Genomic DNA, 12,074 nt, shown 5'->3' with positions numbered 1-12,074 from the left:
AAAATGTTCACACTATTAAGGATCCCTATATTGGACCTCTATGTAACAACCCTAGAGATGGATCGTCTCTAAGGGATCATGTTTTAGAGGGACAAATGATCAAAGCAAAATCAATAGATCCAATTTTTTAATATGGATGGGTAGGGAAAGTGCGATTTTTTTTAGATTCAAAGCCCATTGTTGAGTTTTACAAGGTAGATGTTAAATGGTGCAAGCCCATTGAAATGTTCAAATAATATCAAAAATTTGTATATGAATGTTTGCTAAAAAGTCATTGTTAGGTTGTTGGAGAGAATGAATGACATCCACAAATGTGAATAGTATCATAATGGAATGGTCAACATAGACATGTAGGTCCAATGGACATAAAGTAAAAGTCTTTGAAAATGATTTACAACAATTAAGGCACAACATGAGCATTTAGAAATTAAGGGCAATTGTGAGAGTAACATTTATGAATGAGGCGTTATTTGAAAAAATAACTTCAATAATTGCAATTTTTAATGATTTGCATGATATAAGAGCTTATTGATTAATAGTCCATATTGTTTGTCTGTTACTTCAGTTAAAACTATTAAGGTAAGTTGTTCTCTTCTCTCTTAGCCAAAGATGTAGCTTTGGGAATATTTCCATAGTAATCTAGTTATAACGTTTGTAGATATTCAGATGACAAGAATGGTAGGAAGGATTGATTCATATTCCTCATTAAGTATGGATTCTATGCATTTACATTGGAGGTGATGGTAACCATTTTTTTTTGTATGATGTTTTAAATATTTATAACAATCTATAATTCTATGAGAATGTTGTTTCTATTTTTCCTCATTTGAAATGTTAAATTTAGTAATGTATGTCATAGTGATGTGCGCACACATGCATAAATAGAACATTGTGCATTGATATTGAAAATCAATACATGCACATTGAATATGAATTCACAATATTAAAATACAATATTAGAATCCAAGAACATGATGTGATAGTTCAATACAGATTTGGAATCAAAATTTACACATCTCCTTAATCAAAATTCATGATGTCAAACCATATTCACAATTTAGAATTGATATTTATACTTATGTAATACAACTGTGCAATTTGGAAACAATGATATTCACTATTTTGAAATCAAGATTCTAGTTTAGAAGACAAAATTTTCACAAGAAAAACTAATTTTAGATTGTCCATGAATTGGTGATCAAATATATTTTCTTCCATTTCCTGTTTCTCCAAAATTTTAGTTTTATAGTTTTAATTTTACATTATAGTTCATTCATTATTTGACTAAACTATTTTTAGTAATTTTAATTTTACTTTATGGTTTATTATTTGTTTAACTAGTGACTAGACATAGCTGAATTATTTACATTTACTATTACGTTGAACTCTAAATTAAAGAATATTATCTCTTTATGTGACCCTCTTTGATGCATAGTGGGCCTTCTTTGAAAAGAATATCTCAATTCTACACAAGATTAGTTGATATTATTTGCAAGTAATATTGAATTGAGCTTTTTAATTACAAAGAATAATCTTTCTCAGTGTTCCCCTCTTTCCTTCGGCCTTAAAAATCACTTGATACATGTCAATGAACTTTAGTGTGTTGATCTCTCAAGTCTGATTTCTGTATTTGTGTTGGCCTCCCCCTACTTGGATGCCTGAGATGAGTACATGATGAGGTTGAGTGGAAGTTGACTTGAGAGAATTTAAGCAAGCGGAGTGCCAGCTTTCCTAGGTTGTCTCCCTCTTGTATCATTGTAATCATTTTGTTCATGGTTAGTGAAAAATGTGATTGCTGTTTCTGAGTTCAATGATTTTGATTTACAACGATAGTATTTACTAGATCTACTGCCCATTACTTGGCAAAGTATCGGAAATTTACTGTATTCTTGTTTGAAAATACAAGGTTTTGTTTTGTGCTTCATAGGTTATCAGATTCAAAATTAGGTTAGATCTCCGGAATCAGATATGCCTGGTGTTTTGTAAGTTCTACAATTCCAAATTCAAGCCAGATTTTTGGAATCAGATCTGTGTATAATGAATTAAAATTTTAACAGCAACTTTAACTTGTTAAAAAAATATCAAAGAAGACAGACGTATCTAGACATGATTAAATATTTCAGTGCATTTATTTTGCTATCTTTTTACATATCATGAAATGAAAATTTAACACCAAAACTTGAGAAAAATGATTACAGAAAACATGATGTATGTAAGCCTAATTGGAGATTTCAAAGTGTATATATGTTGGCCTTAAAAAATGTTGATAAGTATTCTTATCTCTTACAAAGCTAAGTCGGCAACTAGTTGATATTGCATATTATGTTCGGAGATCAAAATTCTGAATGGAACCACTTTAAGAAACAGTGAGAACCTGTCATTTTTTTGTCAAAGTTTTTTGCCTCTAAGGAAATCCTTACCAGAGATCAGAATACTCTTACCCTACTTTCATTTGATCGAAGTATGAAATGAACCTCAGTTTTTTTCTTGAAGTACTTCGTCTAAACTGTAGAGAGAAACATTATCACTTGCATTGATGAGGTTGGGCAGCACAAGCTGCCTGCTGGAATGGTTGAAAAGGCCTTTGAGTAGCGAACAATTGAGCACAAGCACTTTTGTTTGGCTAAGCTGTCATGATAGGAGGTTCTCTTCTTCAAAATCACCCAAGACATGCACCTAGCCCCAATTGATTATCCATGCCTCCAGGGCAATTGAACCACTGGGTACCTTGACATGCCACCGTCTTCCTTTCTGAATCACAACCCACATTGACAGCCTTTAGCCTTATTATTCCGAAGTCCCTGATAGCAGGTCATATCTGCAAACACTTTCAGGTTATTTTCACTGAATGCAAATCAAGCAGGACATGTTTGGCATCACAAGTACTTTTTCAGAGTCTTCCATTACATCCTCTTCATTACTCCAGAAAATTAAATTCACTAATTTGCGATTCATCAGAAAGGAAACAGGATTAATGAGGAATTCAAACCCTCCCCTCCCCCCAGAGAGATCTGCTATCAGCGGTGGCAACTCTTTAATTGTAGATATTTCAGTGTAAATGCTTGATGATATTATTCTTCTTACGATTTCTCCTGCGAACAACAATAAGAAAGGGGTAAAAGACCCTATACCAGAAGAAATATCTTGGCTCCCCTCACCAAAGAATGTAATACATAAGCAATTACAGGATGAAGATTCCCTTGCTGTTCAACACCCCACTAACTTTCCCATAATAATCAACATAGCTCACATGCGTGGTCAACTTATGCATGATAACATTTATTGATCATGTTTTGTGTGGAGGTTCGAATGTCAGAATCAAATTTTAGTACAGTTTTAACAGGCGAGGGCATCTTAAATGATGCACCAATGCCAGCAGTGCACAAAATAGTATAGCTTCAATATGAAGAAGCTCTATTATTGGTTAATCATCCATAATGAAGTTTTAGGCTGAGTTTCATAGAGGGTAGCATAGGTCCCTGATTGATTGATATGCATGCATTCTATAAAAATTTTGAATTCAGAGTTGAGATTCATCCTCAGGAACTACTGAATTGCAATCTTAGTAATTTCTTGCAAAAAAAATGTCTTGCAATCTACAGGTTTTAACTGAAGTGAATACAAGGACAGCATACACGTGCCATGAAAGATATAGTTTTATTTAAACCAGGGTTTATTCTCTACTAATCAGGATTTCAAAATGTCGGCAACCAAGAAAGCTGTTGACAGGCTTCTTATGGAATGTGTTGATAAAACAGCATTCCACTCTGTTCACTTGATCTGACCAACAAAGGGTGCAGATGAAGACCAAGAACTGCAGAGGTGGTTGTATCTAGTACCAAAGTTATTTTAGTAAATATAAAACCCTAGAATGTTTTTTCAGTTCTTATTCCTAAGAAGCTCACAGCAGCACAGTGATAAAGATTACAAACATCTTAAATAGAGAATGATTCATGAACACTTCCTGCATGTCGGGTGTGAATAAACCTAGGAAATGATATACAATTAGCTCATTAAATGGTTGATCCTTTCTTGATACACTTTCTTCTCCAGTTTTACGCATTTAATATGATAAATTCATTGCATTGTGATTAGAAGGCCTGGTAGTTCTTAGTAAGGGATGGTACCAGACTCTAAGAGTGCCTAGGGTTAACAAAATGCCAGTGAATGCTTTTTAACATTGAATGGCCTTCATTCATCCAAGGTGAGCAAGTGGATGGCATCATTTTTTTGTATCTTCAATCTATACCGTTATTGATGCAGGAGGATCCTTAGCAGAATTCAACGATAAGTTGCTCCAAAGGAGCAGTTTGGAAGTCATTGGGGGAACTCAGAAAATTTTCCAAGTACCAAAATTTATGTGTGCACTCTGATCTGCACTAATAGGCCAGATGAGCTACGTCAGAGACCGTAAAATCTCAGTCAATTGGAATCCAGTTGAATGCCTACTCGGGTCTGTGCTAACATATGAGACACCTAACGGTTGATGACAATTTTGCTGGAAACACAAAGCTAATCAGCAGATGGAAGGAATTTGTTATATCAAATCAGAGAGGCAGATGGAGGTTCATGACTACCATGATAGCCAACATAAGTGGAAAAGGATGAACAGGAACAGTTGGAGATTGAAGAACATATGAAGGATGGAAAATCAGATTCAGGAAATGGCCGAAACTGTGGCCTATAGAGTCCAGTCTTCGGAGATACGATTAGCTGTCTGAGAGAAGAAAAGGATGGTGATAGAATAGCTGCAGAGTATAGACAGCTGAGAGAGGCTATGGGGACCAGAGAAGCAGAGAGTAGACAGTGAGGTCTGAGAGAGATTGATGAAACATCTTTCTGTGTTGCAAAGATTCTGTAGAACTTTCTGCAGTGTGAGTTAATATAGTGATTGAATCCAGAGTTGAATACTATTCCTGTGAAGTTTATTGTATTCACAAATCTTCTGAAATTAACACAAAGACAGAATTTTTCTCCCAATTTGTGTATAGAGGCATTGTTTGCACTTTTATTCTCATAAATTTTGAAGAAGGTTTTTGCTGTGTAACTCTGTATGGCTCAGTGACTGATATTTGTGGCATGTGGAGTTCGGTTTCTCCCCAAATCATTAAGACAGAAACTAATGAAAACTACACTAAGATGAAAAGCTGAAATTAGAGATCTCTAATCAGAGCATATATGTGTACAATACTCTTAAATTCAACCAACGCATTAAAACCACTTCTCCACTTATATGTCCAAGCAATCATCAGACAGGCAGTAGAAACTTACCTTTTGTTGCATGTAGACTGGATGGAAACCGGATTAGAATGTTACAGGAGCAAAACTTAGCAATATTACATAATTTTTTAATAAAAGAGCACACAGAAGTTTCATGGCAATCTTAAAAGTCGTATCTTATAGTGCCTCTGATGGGTCACATATGAAGCATACAGATCTGCAGATGATGGATATTAACCATCGATATTCCAGTAATCATACATACATTTTGATTACTTTGCACTTCTCTTGCTGCTGTAGTTAAGGAAAATATCCATAAGGATAGCAACATTCTACTAATTGGTTTCATAGCTGAAATCTGTAGCCAGTGAAAACATATTCAATGGATTGTTCATGTCTGCAATGGTAATATATTGCAGGAAGCAACAGGAGCACTTACCTGAACCTCGTTTTGAGTTCCAGTTTGAACTTTGACATGCTGCTTCAAAGTGTCATGCTTGAGACTAGAACCTATTGAGAAAACTATTTTCTGCTTTTTTAATAAATATAGATGAGCTCAGAGAATGAATTATAGTAGCTAACCTCAACAAGCTTTCAAGAGGTCCACAACAGACAGTGAGCACTGTCCTGCAGACCTAAATAGTCATATCAATTCGAATTTTACTTTCAGCACTCTACAACAGCACAAGCTGCTCCATTTTGTACATAAGGTAAATCAGGCCCTCGCTGCCATTCCTGCAATTTGGTATCATAAATGAGAACCAACCCCTCTTTCAATCCTCGTGCATTCCTCCCACTCCTCAACAGATCATCAATAGACCCTCCAACTTGAATAATATAAACCAAACTCCCCATGGTAACACAGCTGAATTTCAATACATTGTCCATCCTTAGAGGAGATGGAATGGGAGGCTGCTTAATCCTAGTCCAAGAATCAGTATCTGTAACATATTTCCAGAATGATAACTCGACTGCATGACTCGACAACATATAGATACAGGATCCAACCACTGTACAAGCAATCACACAACCCCCCATAGGCAACGCCTTGGTCTTAAGCCAAGTATTCGTCTTTGGGTCGAAAGAATCCATAGAACTCACATAAGCATAAGGGTGTATAGAGAGTCCATTCATATTGCCAAACTTAAGCCCACCAATAACATAGAAGATGCCATTAACAGCAGCACCCAAACACCCATATCTCTTTCGGGGCATATTCGCAATGGGCTTCCATATGTCAAGCTCTGGAATATATTCCTCTGCATCGACAATGGCTGCTCTTGTTGAGTCATTTATATGGGCACCCCCTGCAACAAAAATCCTATTTGAAATCACACAACACGCAAACTTCTTCCTTGGGAAGAGCATTGGGGCTCTCCTGGTCAAGGACATGGTCCATGCATCATACACAATGGTGCAATCCCCATGGCCTGAAATTGGGCAGGGGATTGCTGCTAGAATGAAGATCTGCTGATTCAAAACCGCTGATTGTGCATATAACAGTGAATTATCAGCACTGTGGTAGTCCAAATACCATTCATTCCCCTGGATTGAATCAGTATTAAAAAGCAAACCAGCTCCCCACCCACCATTATTTTTACAGTAGACTGCAGATTTAAGCCCTGTTCCAGCACCCCCAAACACAAACAGCAAGCTTTCAAGTCTTCCTACGATCCTACGAAGCTCATGGTATGAGGAGGATTTCAGTACCTTGTAGAATCTCTGAGAAACCAACATTGAAGGATGGATGGACGAGCGGGGCAACCGTGCAAGGCATTCCATGAGCAAATCATCTGGGATAGATGAGATATTAGATTCTTGTTCTTCTATATCTTCTTCAATATCTTCTTCTGGGTCTGGGCCTTGATCTCTGTTATCTTTTCGTTCCAGATAACGCTGCGGGGATTGAAACTTGGACCAACAACAGGACTTCATGAATCGACAGAACTTGCGACTGGGATTTCTTCTGCGTTTTTCCATCATAGGCATTTGGGTTTCCGCAACATGGAATTCTGAGAAGGCCATCAATCGAGACCTTCTCTAGCCTGGTCTTTGTCCAGCCATCAAGGATTTTCCATGAACTAACCTTCAAACACAACGGACGATGGTTTGCTCCCAGACATTCTCATTTGAATTGCACTCAAACTACCTACCCAGTCTAAAATAAAGAGATATCACATGAAATGCAACAATGTCGGCTCGAAAATAGTGATGGTCTGTCGAAAACCGTGCTAAAATTGGCACGAATCGTCAATCTCTACTCACAGACTTTAACTGTAGTCAATAAATTTAACCCTGTGAAATTTCAGTTGAATTGCAATTTAGTTGGTCAAAAAATGCATTGTTCGGTTTGGTTTGGTTAGCTGCTTTATCGTTGATTTTGAGTTGGCAAACTCAAGGAATTGCGATTATCGTTCCTTCTGGTTACAATATAAAATTATTATTTGTGATATAAAATTATAAAATAGTATAATATTATTATTGTTGTTTTTATATAAATTAAATAATATTAAAACTATAAAATTTTTATTATTATTAATAAATGTTTAATGACGGTTGTGAATATAATAATTTTTTAATTAGGTTGAAAAGAAGAAAAACAATAATTAATATTGAGATAGATTTCAATTTTTTCTTTTAATTATATTATAAATATTTCATGAAAATTAGATTTCTATTATTTATTTGATAATTATTGATAATTAGTTCATTTAGGGTAGAATAGACGGTGATGGGTGTACTCTTAAGTCACTTTGTGATGTGAAGATCGCCGGTTCAGTGGGCAAAAATCCAACCATGTAGGTGATTTTGGCGGCTTAGATGCCCTTGGGTCACATTTCTTAAGCCATAAGTCAAACTCAGCGAACTTGACAAAATTCTTTATTGATAATTAAATTAAAATGTTGAAAGCTCTGCCCACTGGTTATAGAGCAAATGGTGATATGGTATTTTGTTAAGACACTTAGTCATGTAAAAGTCACTGGGTCAAAACCCTATGGGCAAAAATCCAACCATGCTAAGGGTTAGTGTGGGCCAAGCCGGTTGTGATCCTCGGAGTGATTTTGACAACTTAGATGTTGATCACCACTTCCTCGAGCGAGTGATTTTGACGACTTAGACGACTTAGATGTTGTTGAATCACGGCTTCCTCAGTGATTTTGACGACTTAGATGTTGTTGAATCACGGCTTCCTCAGTGATTTTGACAATTTAAATGTCATTGAATCATGGTTAGTCAAACCACAAATTAATAATGCTAGTCATCTTGGAACCTACATAAACTACTAGTCATTAGTAATACTAATCATCTTAAAAACTACCTAAACTAATAAACCTAAATAAATTTTTAAACTGTATTCATAATAAATACACATAATTAATAATTAAATTAAAATTATTAAAATCTTATTTTAAAATAAATACACCGATTCATATAAATATATTTTAAAATACTTAAATAAAAATTCAATTCAATTTAAATCATTTGTATTTTAATAATATTTTTATATTTATTTAATATGAATATTTCATATAATACAAGTTTTGAATAAATCAACAAAACTTAAGTTAAAAGTCAATTCGTCCACTTCGTAATAGTAATGATGATAAGATGCCCTTGTCAAATTTATGGTGAAATGACCATGTCTAATTTATGAGATAAGTACATCTCACCTTTCTTGCCAATGTTTCGATCAAGCCAATTTAGAGATAGTTTGCACCGTGTATTCAATCTAGGCTCTTGTTGATTTTTTTAAAATAAAATGAATGTATTATAATGATGACGTAAACATACTATATATATAATATTAATATTATTAATTTTATTATTAGGTTAAAAGCAATGTTAGTTAAATATTATTAATTTTATTATTAGGTTAAAAGCAATGTTAGTTAAAGGTTAATTTGAATAGTTAAAAATGAAAAATATATTTTTTAATGTTTAATTTTTGTTGGTGATATATATATATATATATATATATATATTTTTTTTTTTTTTTTCCTTTTGTGAGTTATTTGTTATTAAAAGTTGTGAGATCTAAAGAATATTTTATTCTTGATTTTGGGTTGAAGAGTGAGGTGTTTAGTTATATTTCAAAAAAAAATTGAAAAATGATTTCATATAGAGTTATAAATTAAATTTGTTGTAAAGGTAGATTATGTTAAATTATAGAAATACTAAAAAGAAATCAATCTAATTGGTTCGAGTTGAGGGTTATATCAAACAATTGTGATAATGCTTGCATTAAGAAGAGACCATTTATCCTTGAAGATTCATTGTCTTCTTTCTATAGCAAGTTCATGATCAACCAAATATGTTGTCATTTTTCCTTGCGCTACTGAAGCTCCACATAATTCTCTAGTTTGGAAATGTCTAGAGGAAGATTGGGGAACTTATTAAATAAGGGTATTTTAAGAGCCTAAGGTAGATTGTTGAGAAATAGCAACAAGAAATTTCAGTTTAAATTTGTCCTTGAATTTAAACTAAGAATTGAAATCGAATTATATTCTCATAGCAACTTGTAAATAATTAATTAAGTTTAATTAACTTAATTAGCTTAGGAATTTCGAGTTGGAAGTCTTTCTATAGTCATGTATATGTTCTCCCTAAATTTTGGGGGTCCAAGATGAGTTTATTTGAGTTGTAATTAGATTAACTCAGTTTTCTGAGTTATGTTCAGTTAAATTAGTTCTAACTGTTTGTGGAACTAATAGAGGATTAACAGTAAGTTGGTGCACTAGTGCATCCATAAGTGTTTCTCCAGTCCACTGAAGATTCCCTCATGAGAAACTCATGTATGTCAGTTCAGAGAAAGACCCAGTTACGACTAGAGTGCAGGGACAATGTCCTATCAGTTGTATGATTTACTGAGTTGTAAATATCATGCATGCGATCATAGAATGACCTATGTTTGGATTGCGCAGTTTTGGAAGCATGCATTCCCTTTAAATATGGGCTATTCATCCTAGGAATTGTGCAAGGAAATAGGGGCTTGGCAGGTAGTGGAAATTAGTTAAGTGTTGGCTGACAGTGGGCTTGTGAGGTAGAGAGTTAAGCATACTTGTGTAGATTTTTTTTAGTGAGAACAAGCTTTGTATCTTCACTCACATGTCTGATTAATGCAATATAGATAGGAGGGGTTTTTAGCTATGGCTTTCCCTAGGAAAACTATTATGTTATGTGCCATTGATTTATCTTCTTCTTGTTCATATTGTTTTCATCGATCTATTGGTTTCCGCTGGTTGAAAGTAGAAGTAGATTTTTGTCCTGTGCTTTAGTAAATTGCATGAGCTTGTGAATCTACAAAAAATTCTACATAGATGCCAACTTCTATGTTGTTATTAGCATTGTTGAAAAATACAACTAGCTCTATGTTGATGAGGACCATCCATAGAAATTTAAGATTTAGTTGAATGTGGAAACAAATGATGAGTAGGGCGAGGGTAGGGGGAGCGGGGGGGGCCTACTCATACTGTATGACACCTTTGCTTAGAAATATAATAGTTGTTGTAGGTGCACTAGCTCCATCTCCACCTTCCTTGTGTACACTTGGGTTCTTTCAATGTTGGATTTATGGTGAGGGTTAAGGCCCTAAACATTCCTTGATACAATTTCCATTGCAAAATTTCACCTTGAAAACTCAACATCTCCCCATCCTCCAAGTGTGATGAGGCATTGAAAGTGTTTGGAGAAATCAGACTATGCATCTCGAGCATGAGCCATTAGTTTAGGGTTAACTTTTATGGTATGTTTTGAAAGTATTTTTTTCATGAACTGATAAAGAGTTCAAGCGTGGGGGAAAATATCAAGACCTACAAACCCGAATCCCTAAAAAGAGGTGGGTTGGGAGACCTAAATATATCTTTTCCCATGATTCAAGTAATGGGCTTCTTTGGAGTTGGGCCAAGGTCAAGCACTAGGGTTGGTCAGCCTTCTGGGCTTCACCCATTCTTAACTTTCTATTGAGGGCAAGACCATATGAGCTTGACCTTGTGCACTGATAACAACATGAGCTTCTCCATTGTTTGTTTTGGCCAGTATGGGGTTAGTGCTTAACTTTGTTGTTTGGGACGATATGCCCCTTGAAATAAGTGTTTGAGAGGTTGATGCAATGCATTAGCTAACACAATAGTTAATTGTCTACCTAAATGTACATAAATTCCTTGATATCTTTAAACAAATTGTTTTTGAGGCAAATTGATCTAGGCGCTTATCCATTTTTCACTGCAAATACACACAGGCTTAGGGAGCCAACTTAGTGTTTTAATTTTCTTTCTAACGATCTAAGGAAGAACAAAAATGGACAAATGAATGAAAAGTTATGATCTTGATAGGGCTCCCCTTCTTCTAAACAAATTGGTTTGTTCCAGCTTAGAATTTATGTTCAACCCTAATTTTGTGCTAGAGATAGGGTTCTTGCACATGAAGGTTTTTGCGTTTTAGAAGTTTGTTGGCATTTACACAATATAGTTTTAGCCTCTTATTATAGTTTTTTCTTTCTTTTTCGAATAAATGTCGCCAACATATCTCTCATCAATGATAAGTACCAACATTATATTGAATTTGCATTGCTTTACATATTATGATTAGAGAACGTCCAACATCATATCTTCTCTACAATATAAAGTTTATATCTAGCAATAATCTTGAATCTCAATATATAGTGTTTCAAATCATACCTACAATATACAAATATCTACTATTGTTTTATTTTTATATTTTTTTATAGAATTTATTTTTATTTTTAGATTTTTTTCTACGTTGGTATCGACATCACTTTTTTTAAAAAGACTTCATACGTTGGTATTGGTACCTCTTTTTTTAAAAGACTTCATAATTGGTATTGGTATCTTACA

General features: G+C 34.5%; 1 pseudogene across 3 annotated transcripts; it reads right to left on the bottom strand.

The window, feature by feature from the left end:
* Nucleotides 1-2,227: 2,227 nt before the first annotated feature.
* LOC149158709 (F-box/kelch-repeat protein At5g26960 pseudogene) lies at nucleotides 2,228-7,505 on the bottom strand (annotated as a pseudogene). Of its 3 annotated transcripts, none has more exons than XR_016261715.1 (2): nucleotides 5,660-7,505; nucleotides 2,228-3,092 (listed from the first exon to the last, which is right to left on the bottom strand). The product of XR_016261715.1 is annotated as an F-box/kelch-repeat protein At5g26960 pseudogene, transcript variant X2 (transcript). The 3 variants fall into 3 exon arrangements; XR_016261716.1 differs by having other exon boundaries at nucleotides 5,803-7,505; XR_016261714.1 differs by lacking the exon at nucleotides 2,228-3,092 and having other exon boundaries at nucleotides 5,328-7,505.
* Between the last annotated feature and the right edge of the window lie 4,569 nt (nucleotides 7,506-12,074).

This window comes from Pinus tabuliformis, chromosome 5_2 (genome assembly GCF_031772625.1).
Source record: "Pinus tabuliformis cultivar Carrire ecotype Pingquan chromosome 5_2, CPIR1, whole genome shotgun sequence".
Lineage (NCBI taxonomy): Eukaryota > Viridiplantae > Streptophyta > Pinopsida > Pinales > Pinaceae > Pinus > Pinus tabuliformis.
This window is presented reverse-complemented; position numbering and strand designations above follow the sequence as displayed.